This window comes from Oryctolagus cuniculus, chromosome 8 (assembly GCF_051225735.1).
Source record: "Oryctolagus cuniculus isolate XC-2025 breed Fujian yellow rabbit chromosome 8, ASM5122573v1, whole genome shotgun sequence".
Taxonomy (NCBI): domain Eukaryota; kingdom Metazoa; phylum Chordata; class Mammalia; order Lagomorpha; family Leporidae; genus Oryctolagus; species Oryctolagus cuniculus.
The window spans coordinates 3,366,863-3,394,799 of NC_142874.1; the positions used below are offsets into that span (position 1 = coordinate 3,366,863).

The 27,937-nt window shown below is 39.9% G+C and overlaps 1 protein-coding gene across 6 annotated transcripts in view; it reads right to left on the reverse strand.

The window, feature by feature from the left end:
- The window catches only part of LOC127489067 (uncharacterized), a 47,493-nt gene that overhangs the window by 13,034 nt on the left and 6,522 nt on the right, over positions 1-27,937 (reverse strand). For 2 of the 6 annotated variants that reach the window (XR_016211523.1, XR_016211522.1), the window contains one exon: positions 26,776-27,028. The exons of the other annotated variants lie outside the window; for them this stretch is intronic. The gene's annotated coding sequence lies outside the window, so the exon portion shown is untranslated. Of the gene's footprint in view, positions 1-26,775; positions 27,029-27,937 lie in introns of those variants that run through there. 6 annotated transcript variants of the gene reach the window in all.

The following is a 27,937-nucleotide window of genomic DNA, read 5'->3' on the forward strand; positions in this document are numbered from 1 at the left end:
GTGAAATATACTGTTTGAGTACTCATTATAGCATTGAGTCTCAATGTACAGCACATTAAGGACAGAGATCCTACATGAGGAGTAAGTGCACAGTGACTCCTGTTGTTGACTTAACAAATTGACACTCCTGTTCATGGCATCAGTAATCTCCTTATGCACCAGTCATGAGTTTCCAAGGCTATGGAAGCCCCTTGAGTTCTCCGACTCTTATTTTGTTTAGACAAGGTCATAGTCAAAGTGGAGGTTCTCTCCTCCCTTCAGAGAAAGGTACCTCCTTCTTTGAAGACCTGTTCTTTCCACTGGGATCTCACTCAAAGAGATCTTTCATTTAGTTTTTTTTTTTTCCCAGAGTGTCTTGGCTTTTCATGCCAGAAAAAGATGCAGCACTGAAAGAGAATTACAGACCAATATCCCTGATGAACACAGATGCAAAAATCATCAATAAAATTCTGGCCAATAGAATGCAACAACACATCAGAAAGATCAAAAAAACAGACAAAGTGGGATTTATCCCTGGTATGCAGGGATGGTTCAATGTGCACAAATCAATCATTATGATACACCACATTAACAGACTGCAGAAGAAAAACCATATGATTATTGCAATAGATGCAGAGGAAAGCATTCGATAAAAATAACACCCTTTGATGATGCAAACTGGGTATGGAAGGAACATTCCTCAATACAATCAAAGCAATTTATGAAAAACCCACAGCCAGCATCCTATTGAATGGGGAAAAGTTGGAAGCATTTCCACTGAGATCTGGTACCAGACAGGGAGGCCCACTCTCACCACTGCTATTCAATATAGTTCTGGAAGTTCTAGCCAGAGCTATTAGGCAAGAAAAAGAAATTAAAGGGATACAAATGGGGAAGGAAGAACTCAAACTATCCCTCTTTGCAGATGATATGATTCTTTCTTTAGGGGACCCAAAGACCTCTACTAAGAGACTATTGGAACTCATAGAAGAGTTTGGCAAAGTAGCAGGAAATAAAATCAATGCACAAAAATCAACAGCCTTTGTATACAAAGGCAATGACACAGTTGAGGAAGAACTTCTAAGATCAATCCCATTCACAATAGCTACAAAAACAATCAAATACCTTGGAATAAACTTAACCAAGGACGTTAAAGATCTCTACGATGAGAATTACAAAACCTTAAAGAAAGAAATAGAAGAGGATACCAAAAAATGGAAAAATCTTCCATGCTAATGGATTGGAAGAATCAATATCATCAAAATGTCCATTCTCCCAAAAGCAATTTATACATTCAATGCAATACTAATCAAAATACTGAAGACATTCTCAGATCTGGAAAAAAATGGTGCTGAAATTCATATGGAGGCACAAGAGACCTCGAATAGCTAAAGCAATCTTGTACAACAGAAACATAGCTAGAGTCATCACAATACCAGATTTCAGGACATACTACAGGGCAATTGTAATCAAAACAGCATGGTACTGGTACAGAAACAGATGGATAGACCAATGGAACAAAATAGAAACACCAGAAATCAATCCAAACATCTACAGCCATCTTATATTTGCTCAAGGGTCCAAAACCAATTCCGGGAGCAAGGACAGTCTATTCAATAAATGGTGCTGGGAAAACTGGATTTCTACATGCAGAAACATGAAGCAAGACCCCTACCTTACACATTACACAAAAATCCACTCAACATGGATTAAAGACCTAAATCTACAACCTGACAACATCAAATTATTGGAGAACATTGGAGAAACCCTGCAAGATATTGGTACCAGCAAAGATTTCTTGGAAAAGACCCCAGAGACACAGGCAGTCAAAGGCAAAATTAACATTTGGGATTGGATCAAATTGAGAAGTTTCCGTATGCAAAATAAACAGGAAAGTGAAGACGCAACCGCCAGAATGGAAAAAAAATATTTGTAAACTATGCAACAGGTAAAGGATTAATAACCAGAATCCACAAAGAGATCAAGAAACTCCAAAACAAGAAAGCAAAGAACCCACGCATGAGATGGGCCAAGGACTTAATAGACATTTTTCAGAAGAGGAAATCCAAATGGCCAACAGACACATGAAAAAATGTTCAGGATCACTAGCCATCAGGGAAATATAAATCAAAATCACAATGAGGTTTCACCTCACCCTGGTCAGAATGGCTCACATACAGAATTCTACCAACAACAGATGCTGGCGACACTAACCCAGTGTTGGTGGGAATGCAAACTGGTTAAGCCACTCTGGAAGTCAGTCTGGAGATTCCTCAGAAACCTGAATATAACCCTGCCATACAACCCAGCCATCCCACTCCTTGGAATTTACCCAAAAGAAATTAAATGGGCAAACAAAAAAGCGGTCTGCACCTTATTTTGTTTATTGCAGCTCAATTCACGATAGTTAAGACCTGGAATCAACCCAAATGCCCATCAACAGTAGACTGGATAAAGAAATTATGGGACATGTACTCTATAGAATACTATACAATAGTCAAAAACAATGAAATCCGGTCATTTGCAACAAAATGGAAGAATCTGGAGCACATCATGCTGAGTGAAATAAGCCAGTCCCAGAGGGACAAATATCATATGTTCTCCCTGATTGGTGACAACTGACCTAGCACCAAAAAGGAAACCTGTTCAAATGAAATGGACACTATGAGAAAGAGTGACTTGATCCGACCTTATCCTGACTGTTGATGTACAACTTATCCCTTTTAGTATTTTTTTTGTTGTTCTACTTAATACTATGGGTTGAACTCTGTAATTAGCACACAATTATTCTTAGGTGTGTAAATTTAACTGAAAAGTGATCTCTGTTAAATATAGGAGTGGGAATAAGAGAGGGAGGAGATGTACAATTTGGGACATGCTCAATCGGACTTGCCCCAAACAGTAGAGTTAGAAATGTGCCCTGGGATTCTAATACAATCCCATCAAGAAGGCATGTACCAATGCCATCTCACTAGTCATAGTGATCTATTTCAGTTCACAATTGATCATAATGATAGGTCTAAGAGTCAAAGGGATCACATAAACAAGACTAGTGTCTGCTAATACTAACTGAAAGAATCAAAAAGTGAGAGAACGATCCAACATGGGAAGCGGGATACACAGCAGACTCATAAAATGGCAAATGTCCTAAACAGCACTCTGGCCTCAGAATCAGCCCTTAAGGCATTCAGATCTGGCTGAAGAGCCCATGAGAGTATTTTAGGCATGGAAAGCCAAGACACTCTGGGGAAAAAAAAAAAAAAAAAAAAAACTGACGTAAATGAAAGCTCTCTGCGAGTGAGATCCCAGTAGAAAGAATGGGCCATCAAAGGAGGAGGTACCTTTCTCTGAAGGGAGGAGTGAACTTCCACTTTGACTATGACCTTGTCTAAATAAGATCGAAGTCGGCAAACTCAAAAGGCTTCCATAGCCTTGGCAACTCATGACAATAGCCTAGGGAGATTACTCACGCAATAAACAAGAGTATCAAATTATTAAGTCAACAGCAGGAGTCACTGTGCACTTATTTCTCATGTAGGATCTCTGTCCTTCATGTGTTGTTCAATGTGAATTAATGCTATCACTAGTCCTCAAACAGTATTTTACACTTTATGTTCTGTGGGGATGCAAACTGTTGAAATCTTTACTTAATATATACTAAATTGATCTTCAGTATATAAAGATAATTGAAAATGAATCTTGATCTCAATGGAATGGGAGATGAGTGGGAGTTACGAGGGTTGTGGGCAGGAGGGAAGTTATGGGGGGGAGCCATTATAATGCATAAGATGTACTTTGAAAATTTATATTTGCTTAATAAAAAAACTGGTGACAGTTTCTGAAATTAATCTGAAAAATAAGTGTGTTTGTTTTCTCTTTTTTAAAGATTTATTTATTTATTTATTTATTTGAAAGTCAGAGTTACACAGACAGAAGGAGAGGCAGAGAGAGAGAGAGAGTCTTCCATCCATTGGTTCACTTCCCAAATGGCCACAATGGCTGGAGCTGTGCTGATCTGAAACCTGGAGCCAGGAGCTTCTTCCAGGTCTCCCACATGGATGTGGGGGCCCAAGGCCTTGGGCCATCTTCTACCTCTTTACCAGGCCATAGCAGAGAGCTGGAACAGAAGTGCAGCATCTGGGACTTGAACTAGTGCTCACATGGAATGCTGACACTGCAGGCAGCAGCTTTACCCACTATGCCACATCATCAGTCCCAATAAAAGTGTTTTTTAATTAAGTGTAGCAAAATAGAAATCACCATCCAAAAGTTAGGGTGCCAGGCATCTACAAATCATCTGACAGTACTCAAACCATCAATCTCCTAAAATACAATTTATTTCAACTTTTTTACATGCAGAGACCCTCACCGACATTCCTTGAACTACCAGAAAGAATTTCTAGGATACAGAGGAAAGCAGCAAATCTCTAGATACTAAATGTATGGCAGACTAGGAGACTTCCAGTTCTAGAAATCATAATAGCAAGGTAAGTAATGGGCATGTGATAGCAATGTAGACAGTGACTCTCAGACATGAGAGGTTATCCCTCCACCCCAGGACACACCCTCAAGACCACTTACGTAACATTTGTTAGGCCCTTGCCTGTCTTTCTAATCCATTCACAACTTTTTTGAAGGCTGGTCCAGAACTTCCAATATCATAATTTACGGATGAGGTAAGGTAATATCACCTAAATCTTGTTCATTCTGGTCTGTATGATCAATAAAATCTTTGACTGTGCAAATCTATCACCTTTGCATTTCAGTGACTCTTTTTTCTCTGAAGCCATAAGAGATAGTCTCAAAGATCATCAAGTGGTATGCTGTCTTAAATGATTCTTATTCCTGGGGTTCCCTTCTTGAAGTATCATAAAAACTACTCACTTCCAAAGGAAATGGGACTGTCACCCAGTACCCAAACTTCCACGTTCCTAGAAACTAGGTGTTGTATAAACTTCTATAACCTCAAATGAGTTGTGCTGGTCAGTCTACACAGTGCAGGAAACCAGAAAGTGCATTTGGGGAAGATATACCATGAAACACCACAAATGCAACTGCCACATACTGTAAGTCAGCCTGCACATATCTCACAATGATTTCTTAGAAAATGCAGGGGCATTTCATAAATACTACTAATATACTCACCTCATAGATGGGTAAACAGTGCCAGAGGTGCAACCTACATTCATTCACCCCAAACACATTTCAGCTAAAATGGTCTGAAAACCCATCTCCATCCTGTGACCATCTTGGATGAGACAGACTGTCTACAGGACTTTTGGAACTACCTCTCCCTGGGTTGTCTTAGTTATACCTTCTGAGTAATGGCTGGTATTTATAATCTCAAGCACTGAGTCAGAGAGAAGAGCTCTAATACTTGATTAGTACTTATTGAAGAATGAAAAATATAGTCCCTGTGATATAAAGAGAGTGGTGACCACAGAGAAACTAATTCAGGATCCCCTAAGGAATAAAATTTGAAGTCAATCTTGAGCTATGCATCACTAATGGAAATATACAATAATGTACCCTAATGTACCAACCAGCATTGTCTCGTCATGTTTTATTTTCTAATCATTTGATTCATTAACATATTTTGTAAAAACAGAGAGATAACACTGAATGGCACCTTTCCCCACATGGACAAAAGGTCTGTTTCCTGAATTAAGCATATTAGGTCAATAGACATACTCACATTTTCTTATGAATTAATAGCATATTCACAAGTAAGTACAGAATGTATCATGCAGAAAAGAAGTCACATTGTATGTTTAAATTAATTTGGAATATTACACTTACTGTGTAAAGTGAGTCTTAAGATTCCTTTTGTTATTATTTCAATACTATCTGATTAACCTGCATGTAGGTGTGAATGTTTTTCTTATATTCCTCACAGTGATTTATTTAAAAATATTTTAAAAATATTTAATATTTATAAAATATGAATTGCGGATATCGTATATATCATAATGGAGCTCAGGCTTTGTTATCATTTTTCTACTCATCAGTTTTAGTTTCAAAATGTTCTATCTTATGGACTGCTCTATTGATTTTACATGTACACTACTATCAGTTATCTATATTCTAGTTTGTGTAGGTGTACACAGATAATTTGTTGGGTACATGCATGCACTTAGGTTAGTCAGATAGCATTAAAATAATAGCAAAAGGAATCCCAAGACTCACTTTACACAGTAATTCCTACCTAGAGTTGGCTGCCCATGAGGGAGACATCTGGATGCTTTCCATTGTGATGCACCAAATTGTGTTTCTCCAACATTCCTATCTTCAATCTCTAACCTGCAGTGTGACTCTATCTGGAGATGGTGCCTTTCATGGCACAATTCAAGTAAAAAAATCAAATGTGTGAGACCCTAACCCAGACTGATGACCTTGTAAGAAGAGAAATAAGAGATGGATACAAACAAAGGAAACATGAGATGACACAGTCATTTTGGTCAATGAACCAGTGAATGGAAGATCTCTGTGTAACCATGCCTGGGGGGGGTGAACCAACAGAAAAAGGAAGACCTTTCTCTCTGTCTCTCTCTCTCTCACTGTCCACTCTGCCTGTCAAAAAAATTAATAAACATTTTTAAAGATTTATGTATTAATTTGAAAGGCAGAGTTTCAGAGAAGGACACAAAGAGATCATCCATCTGTTACTCCACTCCCCAAATGGTAGCAATGGCAGAGGTATGTCAATCAGAAGCCATGATCCAGGAGCTTCTTCTGGATCTCCCACATGGATACAGGAGCCCAAAGGCTTGCGGAATCTTCTGGTGTTTCCCCAGGCACATTATCAGGGAGCTGGATTGGAAGTGGAGCAACTGGGATATGAACCAGTGCCCATATGGGATGCTGGCACTGCAGGTGGAGTCTTTATTTGCTAGACCACAGCGCAAGCCTCAATAAATAGTTCCTTAAAATTTAAAGAAGGAAAATATAAGATGTATAAATTATGGTTGTTTATACATTTCTGAAAAGCACATAACTTGATCCAAATTAAAATTTAAAATTTATTTTTTAACGATACTGATTCTTGTGTCCCTACACCATAAGATAGACATCAACTTTCACAGGTTTTATATGCACTTATTCATGAAGTTTCATAGATGCAATCAGTAGTGAGGCTCAAATAACAGTCCTAACCAGGGATCCCACTAAATTTAAGCAGGAAATTCAACAGAAATTTTTAAAAATTTCAAAACATGTATCAGAAGAAACATAAATAATTTACTTGGTGCATCTCACTTTAACTATAGTATTGCCTAAATTTTCAATAGTCAGATGTACTCAAAAAATCCGACAGGTGGCAGAGATGGGCTAACATTTTGAGTAATAAAGTTTGTAAGTTACTTGGCTAGAGAAAATAAGAATTCATAGATCACAAACTAAAATAATTAAGATGGCCCTATTAAAAAAAAAAAAACTCAAGGTCTTCATGCATTACAGTTTATTACCTTAGACTTAGTTAACAAAAAGGTGATTATTTCAACTATTCCCTATTTGGCAGCCCAATTTTATCTACTGAATCTGGAAAAAATAAATAGTATCTCATGTTAGAATACTAAAATCATAATGCTATGTCCCACCCATTATGTCTACCATACCTTATGTCTAATATCAATGTTTCTGATGCCTCTCAATAGATAAATGATGTATCTCAACTATTATGAATGTGGCAAATGTGTTTTATTCAAAGCTTTTCCAAAAGCCCCTCAGTCTCTGCCTTCACTTTGAAGGGACACTTCTAGAATATATATGGGCACCTCACTGATTTTGCCAGCAAATACAAATTTTCCAATCGAATACAAGTATACATCACATTGATGACATCCTGCTTGAATAACACTATTTGACACATTGTGAAGAACAAACAAGGCTAATATCCTATAGTCCTTGGGTTTCTGTGTAAGGCATGCCTCACTTAAAAAATTGTCACTGATGCTACAAATCAGTCCAGGTTATCTGGGTCTCTCTCCAATGAAAGGTGCAAAAATCAGTCAAAATAAATATTATAGACACTACCCTTCATGCTCTCAATGACTTCACTCTAAAGGTTCACATGCCTTCTAAATTCTCTGGGTCAGCTGTGATATCCATTAGTTCTTAAATGCTGTGATGCAATAAATTACCTCTCTTGGAACCCTGCTTTGTTCCAATAAAATTAAATTAGATGGCTATTAACTGTGCTATACTAGAAATACAGACTCCTACACAACTTGAGCATGTGATTCTCCAAACCATGTTGTCTACTAGGACTTTGGCTATGGATATAGAACAATAAAACCTGAGCATGGCTACTGAGGCCTCTTTACCATAGGATGGATCCAAACATGGCATACTCCACTTGGCAGAGGGGATGGCCTCCAATGTCTGTGTCCAGACGTCAGGTTACAGCAGGAAATCACCTCTCTAACAAACAAGAAAAGCCATTTAAGTTCATCTGGACACCATTCTGCTGACTGATGATATCACCATTGTTGGTCTGGATGCTTTCATTGGTTGCAATACAGAGACCTAAAGTTGTCAGAGACATTATCACTGGCAAACATGAAACTATGCTAACAAAGCATAAACCGAGAGTTGTGGCTTAATGTCTATTTTAACACAATTACTCAGAACTCATCTAGCCCAAACCTTGGAGAGTTGAAAACTGTTATACTCAGCCTACCCATAAGTGGGACTTTGTGCCAGGTGGGTTTTGTATACTTGAACTGCAAGGAGAGTATCACAGAAATTAATGCTCCAAACTGATCTAGCTCCCTGCTTGTGTGTCTGGGAAAGCAACATAGGATGTTTCAAATGCTTGGGCCCCTGCACTCATGTGAGAGATGTGGAAGAAGCTCCTGGCTTCTGATATCAGTCTTGTCTAGCCACAATCATTGCAGCCATTTGGGGAATGAACAAATCAGAAGGAAGATCAATCTGTCCCTCTCTCACTCAATGATACTTTCAAATATATAAATAAATCTTTTAAAAAGTAGATCACTCCAATAGATTCTCCAATGCTCAATCACAATGACTTTTGTTACTTTAGGTCTTTTAAAAATCTTTTTTAAAGATTTACTTATTTGAAAGGCAGAGAGGGGAGCTGGTGTTGTGGTACAATGGGAAAAACTGCCACTTATTAAGTTGGCATTCTGTATAGGTGCCAGTTCAAGTTCCAGCTATTCCACTTTTGAACCAGCTCCTTGCCAATGGGTTGAGAAAAGGAACATGGCCTAAGTACTGGGGTTCCTGCCACCCACATGGGAGACCCAGAACAATCTCCTGGCTTCAACCTGGCCTCATGTTGGCCATTGAAGCCATCTCAGGAGTGAATCAGTTGGTGGAAGATCTCTATCTCTCCTCTCTATAACTCTTGACTTTCAAATAAATAAATATTTTTAAATTGATTTTTTAAAAAAGATAGAGAGAGACACACACACAGAAAGAGAAAGAGAGAGGGAGAGAGAGGCAGAGAGATCTTCCAACTACTGGTTCATTCTCTAAATGTCTGCAACAGCTGTGGCTGGATCAGGTTCTCAAGTCCTCCACTTAGGTGACAGGTCAAATAAGCAACAGGAACTAAGGAATTTGAGACATCATCCACTTTTTCCCATGGATATTAGCATGAAACTTCTTGAAAGTGGAGTACCCAAAACTCAGATTACAATTGCAATATAGAATGTGAGCATATGAAGTGATGCCTAACAAAATGGAAAACCTAAAAGAAATCAAGATTCCTGGACACATACAATATACCAAATTTGAGTCACAAAGACACTTGGAAAACCTAAACCAAGACAAAGATTGAATCAGTAATAAAGACCTTCCAAACAAAGAAAAGCCCAGGACTAGACAGGTTCACTGTTGAATTCTACTAGACTTTTAAAGAACTAATTCCAATTATTCCTCAGCTATTCAAAATTGTTGAAAGGGAGGGAATCCTCCCAAACTCCTTCTATTAGGCCAGCATAACCTTAATTCCTGAACCAGAAAAAATATATACAACAAAGAAAGAGAACTATAGAACAATACCATTGATGAATATATATGCAAAAATCCTCATCAAAAGACTAGCTAATAGAATCTAACAATACATTAGAAAAATTATTCACATGGACCAAGAGGGATATGCAGGAATGATTCAACATAAGCAAATCAATAAATGTGATACATCACATTGACAAACTGAATAAAAACCACATGATGATCTCAACTGATGCAGAGAAAGCACAGTATGCTTTCATTATAAAAAACTTAAGCAAACTGAGTATAGAAAGAACATTTCTTAACACATTCAATGCAATATATGATAAATCTTCAACCAGTATCATATTGAATGAAAAAAAGTTAGAAGCATTTTCACTAAGAACTGGAACCAGACAAAGCTGCTCATCCTTACCATGCTATTCAAAATAGTTCTAAGTTTTAACCAGAGCAATAAGGCAAGAAAAAGAAATCAAAGGGATACAAATTAGAAAGGAGAATGTCAAATTATCCCTGCCTGTAGATTACATAATCCTATATATAAGGAAACCAAAAGAACCCACTAAAAGAGTATTGGAACTCATAAAGAAGTTTACTAAACTTGCAAGATATAAAATCAACACACAAAAATCTCATGACTGATAAAGAACTTATCATGTCAGTACCATTCAAAATTGCTAAAAAACTTTTGTTGCCTTGGAATAAATTTAATCAAGAAAGCAAAAGAACTCTACAATGAAAAATTACAAAATATTAAATAAATAGAAAAAAACACACAAAAGGAAAAATATTCCCTATTAATAAATTGGAAGAATATCACCAAAATTCCCATACAATCAAAAGCAGTATTTAAATTTTTTTATTTTGCTTTATTTATTTATTTGACAGATTTTTTATTTTATAATAATATATTTAATAATATATAATATTTACAATAATTATATATATAATTATATATATATAATAGTTTTTTTTATTGACAGTGAGAGAGATAGAGAAAAAGGTCTTCCTTTTCCATTGGTTCACCCCCCAAATGGCCGCTACAGCTGGCGTGCTGTGCCGATCCAAAGCCAGGAGTCAGGTGCTTCCTTCTGGTCTCCCATGCGGGTGCAGGGCCCAAGCACTTGGGCCATCCTCCACTGCCTTCTCAGGCCCCACAGAGAGCTGGACAGGAAGAGGAGCAACCAGGACTAGAACCAGTGCCCATATGAGATGCCAGCACCGCAGGCAGAGGATTAACTGAGCCACAGCACCAGCCCCATATTTTGCTTTATTTTTAAAGATCCACTCATTTATTTGGGAAGTAGAGTCACAGGGAGGCAAAGACAGAGGTAGAGAGACAGACAGAGGTCCTCCATTCACTGGTCCATGCACTCAGTAAATGAGAAATTTAAAGCATAAGCTGCATTTAACCAACATGGTAATCACTAATGACCTTGGGAAGAGCCATTTGAGAGGAATAGTTGAAATAAAAATAAGACTTCATTAAATTGAATGATAACAATGAAAAGAAAATGACATGGATGCCAATATTAATGACTTTTTTGAGAAATCTGGATAGAGAAGGGCTGGAATTGTGGAACAGTGGGTTAAGCTGCCATCTGTGAGTACCAGTTTGTGTCCAGGCTACTCTACTTCCAATTCAGCTCCCTGCTAATGCATTTGGGAAAGCAGCAGAAGATGGCCAAGGTCTTGGACCCCTGCCTCTCATGTGCAAGACCTAGATGAAGCCCCTTCAGTCTGGCCAGGCCCCAGGGAGTGAGCCAGTAGAAAGATCTCTGTATTTTCTTCTCTCTCTGTAACTCTGCCATTCAAATAAACATATAAATTTTTAATAAACAAGTTAATAAACTGATAAGAAGAAAAAAACTTACAATATTATGTCTTCTCATCCCAAAAAGATAAAAAAGAACAAATGCTAGTGACAATGTGGGAAAAGATAACTCTCAGACACTATGGGTGAAAATGCAAATTAATGCAAATGTTATGGAGAAAAGTATGGTCATTCTTCAAAAAACATAAAAATTTATCTATTACATGACATAGTTATCTTACTCCTGGTTATGTATCAGAAGGAAGTGAAACTTGCATACCAGAGACAGCAATTCTCCTATAGTCACTGTAACACAGTTCACAGCAGCCATGAACTATAACCAATCTAGCTGTCTATCTATGAAAAAGTGGAAAAGGGAACATCATTTATCACAAAAAAATACAACACTGTTACATCCTGAAAAATGAATAAAAAGAGATCATTAAATTAATTGAAATAAGCCAGACACAGAAACACAAATGTCCCAGTTTCTTGTCATATATGGAAGTGAAAAAAATGGATGTGAACATAGAATTGTGATTTTTAAAGACTGAGAAGTTTGGAGGCTAGGGAGAGAGGGGGAATGGATAACAGGTAGCAAAGTAAAGTGAGGCAGGATTACCTTCTGCTGTTCCATAGTATAGTTAGATGACAACTGTGTACATATTAAGTACTGTATAAAGAACTGGAGGACAGGAGCTGGTAGGCTCAAACCATGAGAGGAAATGGAAACAGTAGTTGTCTAGCTTGATCAGTTTCTATGGTGTATATGTATTTAAATATTGCACTATCCCCTAAAATAGTGACTGAGTGGTACACATTAATCGAAACTGTTTCAATAATATTTTTTTTTTTGACAGGCAGAGTGGACAGTGAGAGAGAGAGACAGAGAGAGAAAGGTCTTCCTTTGCCGCTGGTTCACCCTCCAATGGCCGCCGCTGCAGCTGGCGCACCGCGCTGATCCTGGCAGGAGCCAGGAGCCAGGTGCTTTTCCTGGTCTCCCCTGGGGTGCAGGGCCCAAGCACCTGGGCCATCCTCCACTGCACTCCCTGGCCATAGCAGAGAGCTGGCCTGGAAGAGGGGCAACCGGGACAGAATCCGGCGCCCCAACCGGGACTAGAACCTGGTGTGCCGGCGCCGCAAGGTGGAGGATTAGCCTATTGAGCCACGGCGCCGGCTTAAACTGTTTCAATAACATTTTAAAAATCAGAGGCATTTGTATATACTAAAAATGAACTTTTTAAAAATGAAATTAAGAAAACATTTCTGGCTGGTACTGTGGCTCACTTGGCTAATTCTCTGCCTGCAGCACTGGCATCCTAGGTTCTAGTCCTGGTTGGGGCACCGGATTCTGTCCTGGTTGCTCCTCTTCCAGTCCAGCTCTCTGCTGTGGCCCAAGAAGGCAATGGAGGATGGCCCAAGTGCTTGGGCCCTGCACCCGCATGGGAGACCAGGAGGAACCACCTGACTCCTGGCTTCGGATTGGCACTTGGGGGGTGAACCAATGGAAAAGGAAGACCTTTCTCTCTGTCTCTCTCTTTTTCCCACTGTCTAACTCTGCCTGTCAAAAAAAAAAAATTTTTCCATGTGTAACAGCATAAAATACAGTTAGGATATAATACCCTCCATCCCTGTTATTGATTAATGAAATATACAGCCCCAAAATCAGCAGATCAAGATGCATTTTCACTCTAACTTTCTGATCAGCCTTTACATGATTTGCAACTAGATAAACTGCAATTCCAAAAATGCCACTGTTGGGAAACTACATTGAAGTCAGATAGGAGGATCCTTATATTGGTCTATTAAAATATTGCTATCAAATTACACAGAGGGTCATCAAACTTTTATCTGTGTCTCACAGTTAAAATATAGACTGCGAGTGGGTATTTAGCCCAATAGTTACATAGCTTCTGTCCTTTATTGGAGTACCTGAGTTCAATTCCTAGATATGCACACAGCTCCTGACTCCAACATCTTGTTAGTGCAGACCCTGAGAAGCAGTGCTGATGGCTCAAATGATTGGGTTCATAAAACTCACACGGAAAACCAGCATTGAGTTCTCAGCAACCAGCTTTTGCCATGGCATTTGCATAATAAATTAGCAAACAGGAATCCTCTGTCTCAAAGTCTCTTAAATTAAATAAGAAAGGAATTCATCAAAGTAAAAGAGATATAGATTTAGATGTCAGGTCACAACAAGGAGTGTGATACGTGTTAAATGAAAGTATAATGAAATATTTACTTTATTTCCATCTGAACTAATGGATAAATGTTTATTCAAAATGATAATATTGAAAAAGAACTGGATAGTTGTAGCTTCTCATAGATAAAAGTTAAGTTATAGAAGAGTGGGCATCATGGTGTCACCATATACAATGGCAGTATCCCATAGGGGTGCTGGTTTGTGCCCTAACTGCTCCACTTCCAATCCAGGTCCCTGATAGTAGCCTGAGAAAAAGCAAAAAAAAAAAAAGTGGTCTGATTGTTTGGGCTCCTGTCACTCCCAAGGGAGACCCAGATAAATCTGACTTCAGCCTATCCCATCCTAAACTTTTGGGGCCATGGGGGGAGTGAACCAGCAGATAGAAGATATCTCTCTCTCCCCTCTCTGTAACTTTTTCAAATTGAAATATTTAAAAAAAATTATAGAAGGGGCAGGCACTGTGGCGTAGTGGGTAAAGCCACCACCTACAGTGCTGGCATCCCATATGGGCGCTGCTTCGAGACCCAGCTGCTCCACTCCCTATCCAGCTCTCTGCTATGGCCTGAGAAAGCAGTGGAAGATGGCCCAAGCCCTTGGGCCCCTGCACCCATGTGGGAGACCTGGAAGAAACTCATGGCTCCTGGCTTTGGATTGGCACAGCTCCTGCCATTATGACCATCTGAGGAGTGAACCAGATGGAAGATCTCTCTCTCTTTCTCTCTCTCTCTGCCTCTCCTTCCTCTCTCTGTGTAACTCTGACTTTAAAGTAAAATAAATCTTAAAAAAATTATAGAAATATGATTTAAGTACCCAATAAATAGTAAACTGCTAACTGAAAGTGAGTTTATCAGTTATAAATGTATATTATAATTTTTAGGAAAATCATCAAAAGAAAATTTTAGGAAAAACTGATCCTTGATATAGCTTAATAGAGTAGACAAAATTAAGTCCTATCAAAATGAGATATGGATATTTGAAAGAGTGGGTAATAGGTTACTCATCATATGTAGTAGTACCTGTGTTTGAGTCCTGAAGAACTAGACAATGGCATTAAAATATACAAGAGTGGCTGTACCCTATACTACCAAGGATACCAATTCTTAAACTGGGTACCAACAACTGGGAACAGGGTCCAGAGATTCTTCCTCTAGTACATAGAAAGGTAATACCAAGGGTGCCTTCCTCTGGTGAGAATACAAATTGATTCAAAGGGGGCAATTATTGCATTTGGTCTTAACCAAAGGCAAGAAGAGAGATGAGCACATATCATATTGAGTCAATGCCAAGGCTCTGTACCTCAATCTTAATCCTGTAATGAACTCAGACAATGGCTATAGTCACCTCTGATGTTGCATGAGTAGCAAAGGGATCTAATTTGGAAGATGACTAGGAATGAGGTGTCATGACCTGGCTCCTATCATGCCATCTTGAAGAAAAAAGTCCTCATAGAAATCACCTCTCACAGAGCTGGCTAAATGGATTTACATTAACAAATCACATCTGCTTTCTGTCCACTCCATTTTGTTCACTTAAAGAAAACAGCAAGCATTTGATCACTTTTAAGTTTCTTCATTTAAAAAAATATATTCATTCACTCATTCATTTACTTGAAAAAGTGAACAAGAGGGGAAATGCACAAAGATAGGCAATCTTCCATCTGTTGGTTTTCTTCCCAAATGAAACTGGGTCATGCTGACCCAGGAGCCATATTGCTGGACAGAATCTAAGGACTGGGACAATCGAATGTTGCTTCTCATTCTTCAGCATTAACAAGAAGCTAGACTGGAGTGATGACAAGATAAGATTCCATGTACTTCATCATAGGCTGAACACATCCTGAGTGGCAGCTTAACTCACTGCAACAGAACACCCACCCTAAAGCTTTCATTTTTAAACTCTCTTCACCATGTAGCTTGCAATAACTCTGTGATTTCTGGATTATGAGATTTAAATAACCATCACTTAATTTTTTAAATAACTTATTTGTCAGGGCTGGTGCCATGATTTAGTAGGGTAAACCTCTGCCTGTGGTGCCGGCATCCCATATGGGTGCCGGTTCTAGTCCTGGCTGCTCCTCTTCCAATCTAGCTCTCTGCTGTGGCCTGGGTAAGTAGTAGAAGATGGTCCAAGTGCTTGGGCCCCTGCACCCACATGGGAGACCAGGAAGAAGCATGTGGCTCCTGGCTTCGGATAGCTCCAGCTGTTGTGGCCATTTGGAGAGTGAACCAACAGAAGGAAGACCTTTCTGTCTCTCTCTCTGTCTGTTAACTCTAGCTCTCAAATAAATAACATCTTTTAAGTAAACAAAATGACTTTTCCAACAACTATGACTATACTCCCATTCATTTTACCATTCAGAGGAAGCATAACCAATTAATTTGTTCTGGATCCAGGGGAACCATTTTTCTGCATTAATTCATCTCTTCAATTTTCAACTTTTAAATGCCAAGTTATGGCCCTTTCCCATAATATAGACTTCCAAGTTATTTTTTTCAAAATAAATGTTATTTAAAAAGATTTTTCAGATTTACAGAAAAAATTGCAAAGACAACAGTGTTTACAGATACACCCCATACCCCAGTTCCCACTATTACTAACGCCTCATATTAACATGGTACACTTACCACAACCAATGTGGTATTATTTATATACTATCTTCTTTTTTAAATACTAATTTTCTTTTGAATGGCAGATTTACAGACAGAGGGAGAGATCTCTCATCCATTAGTTCACTCCCTAAGTGCCTGCTGGGACAAGCTGTAAGGAAAAGGGGGTGGAAACAGAGAGGAGATAACCAGACCTCATTTATTCAAAGAAAATAAAGTTGCAGAGGTTGACCAACTACCAGTGTGCATACAGACCAAACACATGGCAGAGAGCAAAGACCCCAGGAAGCTGGGCCTTTTTATAACTTAGCTGGGCTAGGGGTGGGGGTGGACAACAGTAGGTGGAGGTGAGCTTTCCACACAGATTTTTCAAGTTTATTTGTGGGCTGTCAAACCTGAAGAAGAATGCAGGGGGTGGGGTGGGAAACAATACAGAGTGTGAGACTGAACTGGTCTCTTGAAAGAAGGAAGCGGTAGCAAGAACCTAAAATGACTGAGGCTTATGTCCTTGTTCCATCAACCCTGACTCTGAGTATAGATAAGAGGGGGTGCTGTTTTTTTTTTATGGCTACTTCCTGCTGATATGAAGCATTGACATGGGATGGGGTATCTATACTCTGGATCAGATTAATTGAAGAAGAGCAATCTTGTGTTGTTCTTGCATGATGGCTTGGTATATAGCAGCCATATGCTCCTGTAATTATCTTTGAAGCATGTCAATTATACATGGTAGGAATAGGAGCACTATGATTATGGGGCTAAAAGGAGAAATTAGAAACATTGCCCCTGGTGGAAAAGATGGCCAAAATGATGAGGGCAAAGGGGGATGTAGGAAAGCAAGAGTCCTGTTCATAGTGTGAAGACAGTTATATGCCTGAACACTCCTGTTTTGTCTAGTGTGTATATGCTGGCAAGGAGCTGTAGGCTGGAGTTAGTCTGGCCTGCTTCTAGTCCTGGGCTCCCTCATTTCCTCTCTCTGTCTGTGGAAACCCTGGCTGCTGTTGGAGGTTAAGGTGAGGACAGTTCTTACTTCTTTGAGCTTGAATAGTAGTGATGTAGGGACTCGTGATCAAGATAGGGTTCTGGCAGAAAAGGTGGCTTCTCAAGGGGCTGCAACATCAGCTCACAGAACTGTCTCCATTTGAGGTTTCATGTGCATGGCCATCTAGAATTTCATTGCTTCATGTCTGGAAGAAATAAATCTAACATGCAGATTAGACACACAGGGTCCAAAACTAAGGACAGTCTTTATTAGAGGATCTAAGAAAGGTGCTCTCCAAACCAGGAGGGAGTTTTCCTACTGAGAAGCAAACAGAATCTGACAAGAGGGGCTTAATAATAACCAGGTTGGCATTAAGGCCTGGCCAGGTATATGTGAGGCCCAGACCTATCTATCTCTTTACTTGGGATACTAGAAGAGACATCATAAGGGGGGCCAGCACTGTGGTGTAGCAGGTAAAGCTGCTGCCTCCAGTGCCAGCATCCCATATGGGTGCTGGTTTGAGTCCCAGCTGCTCCACATCTGATCAAGCTCTCTGCTATGGTCTGGGAAAATAGTAGAGCATGGCCCAAGTCCTTAGGCCCCTGAAACCACATGGGAGATGCAGAAGAAGCTCTTGGCTCCTGGCTTTGGATCGGCACAGTCTGGCCATCGCAGCCAATTGGGGAGTGATCCTGCACATGGAAGGTCTCTCTCTTTCTCTCTCTGCCTCTCCTCTCTGTGTGTAACTCTGATGTTCAAATAAATAAATAAATCTTTTAGAAAAAGTGACATCATAAGGGAGGTGTGAATCTCTTTAAGGAAGACACCCTGTTGACTTCCATGACTAGCTGGCCTAGGAGAAGAGTTGTACTGAATATGTTAGTTTTGAATTGCTGGCATCTCTAAAAGGAAATTAATCTGCAATGTTATTGACCCTAGGGCATCACCCCAACAGTGATGATTAGTTTGGAAGCTGGACAGAAGGTTTTTTCAGTTTAGGGAGGGCCAGTAGGGCCTGCAGCTCTGACACAGGAGTTCTTTAACCCCCAGGGCAGTTGTTTCCAGTGGCCTTGCTCTTATCAGAACTGGAAGGGCTATTCAGGAGCCAGTTTCTGTCACAACAGCTGCATGCCCAGTGCCCTGACTCCTCATATTGAAAACAGGTGCCTTTTGGGAATGGACCAGCCTTATTGGGTCTCCCTGATGGCAGACCACCATGTAAACCAGCTGTTAATTGGTCCTGCCATCTATTCTTACATTGCTCCTGCTACCTAGCTCACTCCTCTTTTCCTTATCTCTATTAAAGTAGACCACAGAGGCAGCCTTTAGGAATGTCAACCAAGGTGGTGCTCAATCCCATCCCTAATCTTTGGTGGCCTGAGCTAGAAATTCTTGGTCACAGGCATGTTGTGACAGTTTTTTCTGTGAGATAAGATGATGCCCATAAGGAAAGCTATGTCCTTCCAGGTAAGATCAAATATTAAGACCACCTTATCCAAACTGTCTTATAAATTTTGAAGTAAATAAGAAAGTTTGGTTTGAAAAGAGATGGCTTGCCTATTTATTGCATCCATGGCAAGGTAAATCTAGCTGTAAAATCATAATGTCTTCTATATTTGGCTAGGCTATTAATACAGAAAATTGTTAGTCATCCTTTTCTAAGGTCTAAAGATAAAACTGTCAAATAATTACCAAAAGGTCCAATACCTTCTATAAACTATAAGAGTACATGTAGTTGGAAATATCTATTGAATATCTAACACAAACATAAGCCAATTAAAACAGAGCTCTTAATAAATTTTCCCATACAGACATACAATATGTACACAAGTATAATACATAACATGCATTACAGGAGAGTGCAACAAAACAGTTTCAGTAATAGCTTTTTAAAATCTTTAACTGCCTTGTTAAAAATTACCAATTGATTAGAAAGAGTGAAAAGGAGTGTTGTAATATCAAAATTAAAGATTAAGGCTATTTTCAAATATTTCTGCTTTCTTTATTCAGATTGACCAGCTGCCAGTGTGCATGCAGATTGAACATGTGGCAGAGGGCCCAGACCCCAGCAGTCGGGGCCTATTTTATATCTTAAGTGGGCTGGGGTGGGGGTAGGGGGCAGTAGGTGGAGGTGAGCTTCTCCACACAGGTTTTTCAAGTTTTCTATGAGCTTCAAACCTGAAGAAGAATGTAAGGTTGGGATAAGAAACAATACAGGATGTGAGACTGCCTCTTTAAAGAAGGCAGGGGTAAAAAGAACCCAAAATGACTGAGGCTTATGTCCTTGTTCCATCATAAGCCAAAGCCAAAAAAGAGCCCAGAACTCCATCTGCATTCCCACATGTGTGGTTCGGGCCCCAAGCACTTGGGCCATATTCTGTTACTTTCCAAGGTGCGTTAGCAGTGAGATGAATTGGAAGTGGAACAGCTGGGACCTCAACGAACACTGAGGGGCAATTGTTTCCATTGTACTTGATGGCTTAACCCACTGTACCACAACACTTACCCTGATATTGACATATCATTAACTAAAGTCTATATTTTCACTTCCTTGCATATTACATAATATCCTTTTTCTGTTCCAGTAACTCCAAATTATTATTTGAAAATCAGAATCTAGATCTTTTAATTATAAAAATAATGCATGGAGCAGTATTGTGATTCTGTAGGTTAAGCTGCTGCTGCTTGGAATGCCAGCATCCCATAATAGAAAGCCTGATATGAGTCCTGGCTGCTCTTCTGTTCCAACTTTCTGGTAATCCAGCTTCCTGGTAATGCACTTAGGAAGGCAGAGGAAGATGGTCCAAGTGCTTGGATCCCCATCAACTATGTGGGAGACCCAGATGGGGTTCCTGGTCCTTGGCTTCATCTTGGCCCACCTTAGTTATTGTACCCATTTGGGGAGTGAACCAGTAATGGAAAATCTCTCTCCATCTCACTTTCTCAGTCTCTACCTTTAGAAAATACATCTTTAGCAATAATGTGCATATCAGCTATTAATATTACAGAAAAACATAAAAATATAAGCATTATTCCCTTCTTTCTAGGGAGTACTAGTCATACTTCCCAGAACAAACTACTCTTAAAAGATTCTTACATTCCATTCTGAGACTTCCATGTATATACAGAAGGGTACTTTAAAGCATCATAAAAAAGTGGAATTAAATTATTGTGTTTTACTGTAACAAATTTTTAAGTTCATGCATACAAGAAGGTTTCAAAACCATTTGAATGTATTATGAAAAATAATTGAAAGAATTTTAATTTTTGCACCAAAATAATGTCAGTTTTTAACTCCATTTTCCATGAACCTTTTGAAGGGCCTTCATAAAGATATATGTGCATGGGGCCAGCATTGTGGTGTAATGGGTGAAGCCACAGTCTTTGATGCTGGCATCCCTTATGGGCACTAGTTTGTGTCCTGGCTGCTCCACTTTTGATTGAACTCTCTGTGAATGTGCCTGAGAAAGCAGCAAAAGATAGCCAAAGTCCTTGGCTTTGGCACCTATGTGTAAGACCCATTTGGAGCTTCTGGCTTCAGCCTGGCCCAGCCCCAGCCATTGCAACCATTTAGGGAATGAATCAGCAGATGAAAAATCCCTCCCTTCCTGTCTCTCTATCTTATGAATGAAATAAAATGAGTAAATATCATTACATATTTACTATTTCAGTGTACAGATATACCATAATGTATTTTACCAATTCTCTATCACTATACATTTAGGTTGTTTCTGTTTTATTCCCATGATGAACAATATTACAAGTAACTTACATGGTTTTATGTATTTGACCAAATATATGTAAGATAAATTCCTGCAGTTGAATCATACCAAAGAACATTTGCATTCGAAAAATTTTATAGAAAGATTTGTCAAATTTTTTCTCCAAAGGGACTCTACTGCATTACACTCACACCAATATGAGTGCAAGAACCTGTTTCCTCACATCTTCAATAAGTGTGTGATCAGAGTCAGAATTCCCTCAGATGCTTCCAATTTACCATCTCTTTTGATGCCTATCTTCAAGCTTTCTTTTCTTCCTTTTAGCTCTGATCACACTTAGTTTTCTTACCAAACTTCTCTGTGCATATGGTCCTGCACTTATTTCTTCTATACTCACCCTCTTCATTGCCTTGTCTCCTGCCTCCAACCTCACTTTTTCTGCTCACAAACTTCCTGTATAGCTTCCATGGAGCTCAGCACAACTGAACAGAAAACAGGTGCTCTTTCCCTGGCCTCCCAACCTGCCAGCCTCCTGAACCAATAGAGAATGTTAATCAGGAAACATGGAAATAATTAATCTAGGTCACATTATAAGAAGAAATAAATTCCTATTGGTGTAGCCAAAGGGAAAAGCCATCTAGAATTCTGTATTGTCTTTTATTAAAATGGAATCTGGGACTGGCGTTGTGGCATAGCCATAGTAAAGTTCCTGATTTTAGTGCTGGCATCCCATAAGGGTGCCAGTTTGAGTCCTGACTGCTCCATTTCTGATCCAGCTCACTGCTAATGAGCCTGAGAAAGCAGCAGATGATGACCCAGATATCAGGCCGCTGCTCCCATGTGGGAGACCTGAAAGAAGTCGCTGGCTCCTGGCTTCAGTCTAGCCCCACCTTGGCCATTGTCATTTGGGGAGTGAACCAGCAGATAGAAGATCTCTCCCTCTCTGTAACTCTGCCTTTCAAGTAAATAAATAATGTAGGCAGCCTTTGCACAAGTCAAGGCTAATGTAGGCCTGTGAGATTCCTAGGATAAGAAAGTCACATACTCCCATCCTGAAGGAGGATGATAATCAGGAACGCTCTGTTAAAATTATCTGTGCTACTGGAGGCCCCGATAAGTTGCTTACATATGTTGTTATCTTTTGTGCTTCTTTGTGCTTCTTTGTTCTGCAGCTGGTTATGTACAAATACCACAGAGACATTAGAATAAACGAGCCTTGATCAGTCTTGTTGTCTTGGCTCCATTCTCTGCAATCGCTTGTCCCTCTTTTCAGTCCCTCTCCCTCCCTCAGGTTTCGTTTGACTGGTGCAGCTGGCCCGCACAAAATAAACCTTATAGAAAGAAAATAGGTAACTTAAAAAACAATGAAATCTTCTTTTTCTATATTGCATACTAGACAGAATTCCTGTCTTTGAATCAATAGCTCATGATTTTTATTCATTATTCCTTCTTTGGAACTGAGGTGGGAATAGGCAAAAAAGTGGATGAAAGAAAGGGAAAAAATGAAAACTTAAAAGTACAAGATTGGACAGGAAGACTGGAGAAGAAGGAATAAAAATAAGGTTAAGAAATAAAGCCAACTTTTAAATTGTTAAAAACAGAAGTGAAGAAAGGAGGAGGAAATAGGCAAAGAAGTATGGTTATGTTCTGAGAATTGTATCCATTAAATACATGGAATCTGTTCTCTTTATATTAATAAATATAAATCTGTTTAAAAATTAGAAGCTTTGGGCCAGCGCCATGGCTCACTAGGCTAATCCTCTGCCTGTGGCACCGGCACACCAGGTTCTAGTCCCAGTTGGGGCTCCAGATTCTGTCCTGGTTGCTCCTCTTCCAGTCCAGCTCTCTGCTGTGGCCCGGGAAGGCAGTGGAGGATGGCCCAGGTCCTTAGGCCCTGCACCCACATGGGAGCCATTGAGGAGTGAACCAACGCAAAAGGAAGACCTTTCTCTCTGTGTATCTCCCTCTCTCACTGTCCACTCTGCCTGTCAAAAAAATAAAAATAAATAAATAAATTAGAAGCTTTTTTTTTTTCTTTTATTGAGTCACTACTGTGTCACTCTAGTGCTCTAAAAAGAGAATTCAAAGGCAGGCATGGGTTGCAGGGTTGGGGCAGAGTGGAATGGGCAGTGACAACCCTATTCCTCTAACAGCAACCTCTGCACCTCAATTTCTGAGCAATCACCCACAATCAGCTTCATAAAATAAACCACTTAGGGGGAAGACTCAGAGAAAAATCAATGACCTCACTATCTCTTTGCCTATGAAGCATCTTAGAAATAAGCATGCTGCTAAGAAAGTGAGATTATGGCCAAGCTATGTAAAGAACACAAGGATATAAAATTGGGAGGCAGTTTGGTGATTTATGAGCACTCACAGTGAACTGCAGAGGGAAAGGGATGGGAGCCAAAGTAGGCAGCCCAGACAGCAGTGATCAACCAGCCTTTAAGCTGAGAATTATGAGTATTTGCAAAGTGTACAATGAGTTCTACATACAGCAACAGTAATTCTTGTTCCCTTAGGACATAAGGCAAAATATTTTTTTCCAATGTTTTAACTATTTATTTTTTCATTTCCTTTGAAAGGCAGGAGGAGAGGGAGTACAGAAATTTCTTCCATTTGCTGGTACCTCCCCAAATGCCAAAACAGCTGGGAATGTGCCAGCCTGAAGCCAGGATCTTGTAACTCCATCCAGACCTGGGTGAGTTCAGCTGATCCTGAGGACAGGGTCCTCAATGGTATCTGCCTTTACAAAGAGACATCACAGTACAAAATAACACCCCTAGTGAAGGTTTTTGGGATCTGAGAGAAAACTAACGCATCACAGATGAGAGCACAACATTAATCCAGAGGCTGCCGCGAGCCAACAGGTTTCCTGTCTACCTGAGAATCAACCTGGTCACAAGGGAAATCAAGGAAAGAGGACCAAGCAAAGCCACTTGGGCAAGAAGGAAGAGCCAGTCATGGGCAGTTCTGGGCCTGCTTAACCCTGGAATGGGTGCACAAACTAGCCAACTCCAATTTAGGCTGAGTGAACAGACCAGCAGGCTGGTCAGACTGTGTGAAGGGGCGGGCACTGCGGTGAAGTGGTTAAAAACCACTACCTGCTGTGCTGGCATCGCATATGGGCACAAGTTCAAGTCCTGGCTACTCTACTTCTGATCCAGCTCTTTGTTATGTCCTGAGAAAGCAGTAGAAGACAGCCTAAGTCCTTGGGCCCCTGCACCTGTGTGGGAGGCCTGGAGGAGGCTCCTGGCTCCTGGCTTCAGATCAGCTCAACTAAAGCCATTGCAGCTTTTTGGGGAGTGAACCAGCAAATGGAAGATGCCTCTCTGTCTCTGCCTGCCAAATAAATAAATCTTAAAAAAAAAAAAAAATTGTGTCACTTATTCAGGAACCTGGATACAAGAGTGATCTAAAAAGAACTATGAAGAGATGTACACAACAGGAATGAGGGTGGTAAGTGGGTAATAAATGCACAGACTCTAGCCCAAGACAAAAGACAATGCCAACCTTCTTTTCTGTTGTAAAGTTTTATATTAAAGGCCTTGGGGAACATATCTGTAGGCAATTCATATGTAAGATACACATGGGCCATTTGCAATTGGTCTATAAATATTATCATTATTATTATATTATTTCCTTGAGCAATGAGCATCAGCAACTACCTCAGGAAGGAACAATTAAAGGGAATTACTTCAGTCCCCTTCCTAGGGAATTTTGCGTCCTACATGAAGCTCTTCTTACAACCACTTCTCTTATTTTTCATTTAAAAACAATAGAATCCTTTTTTTCTATATTCCATACTGGATAGAATTACTGTCTTGGAATCCATAGTGCATGATTTTCATCATTTTATTGTTATTATTTGTATTATTTTTTCAGGGGAAATGATTCATCCTTAAAGAGGCTTCTTTTTTTCCAGATAGCCCAACAACTGCCTTAGAAATCACCTGTGATGTCGGATGGACGGACAAGCAAGCCAACGGGAGTCATCTTCTAGGAGAAAGGACACTTTACCCAAATGGCTATATTTCATTCTACAGAAAAATGCCACCTGAAACAAAGACCTTGTCCTTCAGTCCCCTGGTTTAAGCAAAGGGCACATGTGCATTATTGCAGGTCCGCAACCCTTTTCATTCTACTCGCATGTGAACTATCTGTACAGGGAAGTAGAGTGTGAGCCAAAAGTAACCACAGCAGAAGTGGTCAGTGTTTCCATTATAAAACTAATTTTAATGACCTCAAATTCAGTCATAAAACTTCTGCTCTTAGCAAAGGACACACACAAACAGCCATATTCACCGCTCTATGAAAACTCTAATGTGAACTGCTTATTTAGGAGTGCCTTTTTGCATTTAATTACAGCAGTTCTCTACTGCTTATAAAAATATCTACATAAATAAGTACATCAGAAACTATTTTTAAAAAATTAACTCTAAATTAAAAAAATAAAAAACCCTGGGGGCCAGCACTGTGGCGTAGCGAGTAAAGCCACCACTTGCAGTGCCGGCATCCCATATGGGTGCCAGTTTGAGTCCCAGCTGCTCCTCTTCTATGCTCTCTGCTCTCAGCTCTTTGCTGTGGCCTGGGAAAGCAGTGGAAGATGGCCTAAGTCCTTGGGCCCCTGCACCCATGTGGGAGACCCAGAGGAAGCTCCTGGCTCCTGGCTTCAGACTGGTGCAGCTCCAGCTGTTGTGGCCATCTGGGGAGTGAACCAGTGGAAGAAGACCTCTCTCTCACTCTGCCTCTCTTTCTCTCTCTCTATTTAACTCTGACTTTCAAGAAAATAAATAAATCCTAAAAAAAAAAAAACCTAAAAGATAAAATGTTAATTCTGGCAATCTACACAAGTGGCCTGTGGCATGTGTCTTCTTTGTGTTTTTGAATACTTCCTAACCTCTCTTCTGGCTTTCCCCTCCTCCCCTCACCCCCATTCTACATCATTGCCCTATATGCTCCTGAAGCTCTCTCCCTTTGGAGCAGTCTTGTAGACTGCCATTCAATCATGTGAGAAATGTTCCTTACTTCAAAATGATTCTGTAGGGCATGCCTGAATGGCATCTAATGGCAAAAAGCAGCAATTCTAATATTCCTTAACTATATTTCCAGCATATGTGGGGCCAGCACATTTGTAGCATATTAAGTAAAGCCACTGCATATGACACTGACACCCCACATGGGCTCTGGTTCATGTCCTAGCTACCCTACTTTAATCCAGCTTCCAGGTAATGTGGCAGAGGACAGCCCAAGTGTATGTGTCCCTGCTCCTCCATAGAGACTTGAATGAATCTCTTGGCTGCTGCTTTGACCCAGCCCAGCCTTGGCTGTTGTGACCACTGAGGGAGTAAACCAGTAGATGGAATATTCATTTCTCTTTTTTTTTCTATCTCTTGTGTGTGGTGGGGGTGGGGTGTCTTTTCCTCTTTCTAACTCTGCCTTTCTAATAAATAAAAAACTTTTTTTAAAGTGTTTTAAAAAAGGGTCCACACTGTGGTACACAAGATAAAACCATAGCCAGCAGAGCCACCATCCCTTATAGGTACAAGCTCATTTCCAGGCGGTTCCAAATCCAATCCAGCTCCCTGCTAATGGTCTGGGAAAGCAGCAGAGGATGGCCCAACTTCTTGGACCCCTTCAACCACATCAGGGATCTGGCTTTGGGCTCCAGGCTGCAGTCTAGCCCAGCCCAGGATGTTATGGCTATTTGGGGAGTGAGCCAGCAAATGGAGCATCTCTCTCCTAGAATAAAAGAAAAAATAAAATTAAAAAGAAACAAACAAAAAAATTCCTGTCATTCTGCCTTTCTGGTTTAAAAAAAAAGTTTTTAGAAATAAAAAAAAAAAAAAACTGACCATAAATGACTCAAGTTGACATATGATGGAGCCAAGAAAGCTACTGCTAACTTTGTCTAGTGACTCCTAATGCTTTCCTCCAGAAAAATCATTTCTCTTGCTTTCCAAGCACTCAAATACCAAAAGTACCAATTCTACCCAGTATTACTCTGTTTAAGGCTGCTTTAGTATTGAAGGAAAAGAAAAGGAACAAGGGGCACAAACCCAGGATGGTTTCAGGGTGACAGTTTCCTCCTCACTTTGCACCTTGGTTTCTAGTTAGAGATGGTCACAAGGGGAAATTCAGATACTGCGGAGCTGCACAAACACCTTCAATCAATCACAGACATTTTCATAGGCTCCCTGTGTGTACACTGGAAGAACACAGAGCACTCCACAAGGCAAGAACATGTTAAACAAAATTTCTCCACTCTGCTGACCACAATCTGAAGAATGTCCTGATCAAAATTCCATTTCAGTTCAAGAAATAGACTACCTGACTTCTTCTCCACTCAGGTGAATTCCTGAGTGAAGAATCCATCTCCATGTGGGCATGGCACCACCACACAATGCAAGCCAGGCTAGTAGCAGAGCTGTGGCTTTGATGCTCTGAGAGGGATGGATAACATCTCTGAGTTCTGACTGGACTAAAAAGCTTCCCCCTGCTCTCGGGGTCCAATACAGATTTGAACTAAATGATAGAAAAACAAAAACAGCTGAATCTGTTAGGTGAGAAGAAAGGAATATTGGTTTCTAGTAATTACTTTGTAGCATATTAGCCTTGAGAGTATTTAATTTTCTACTTATATTTGAGGAA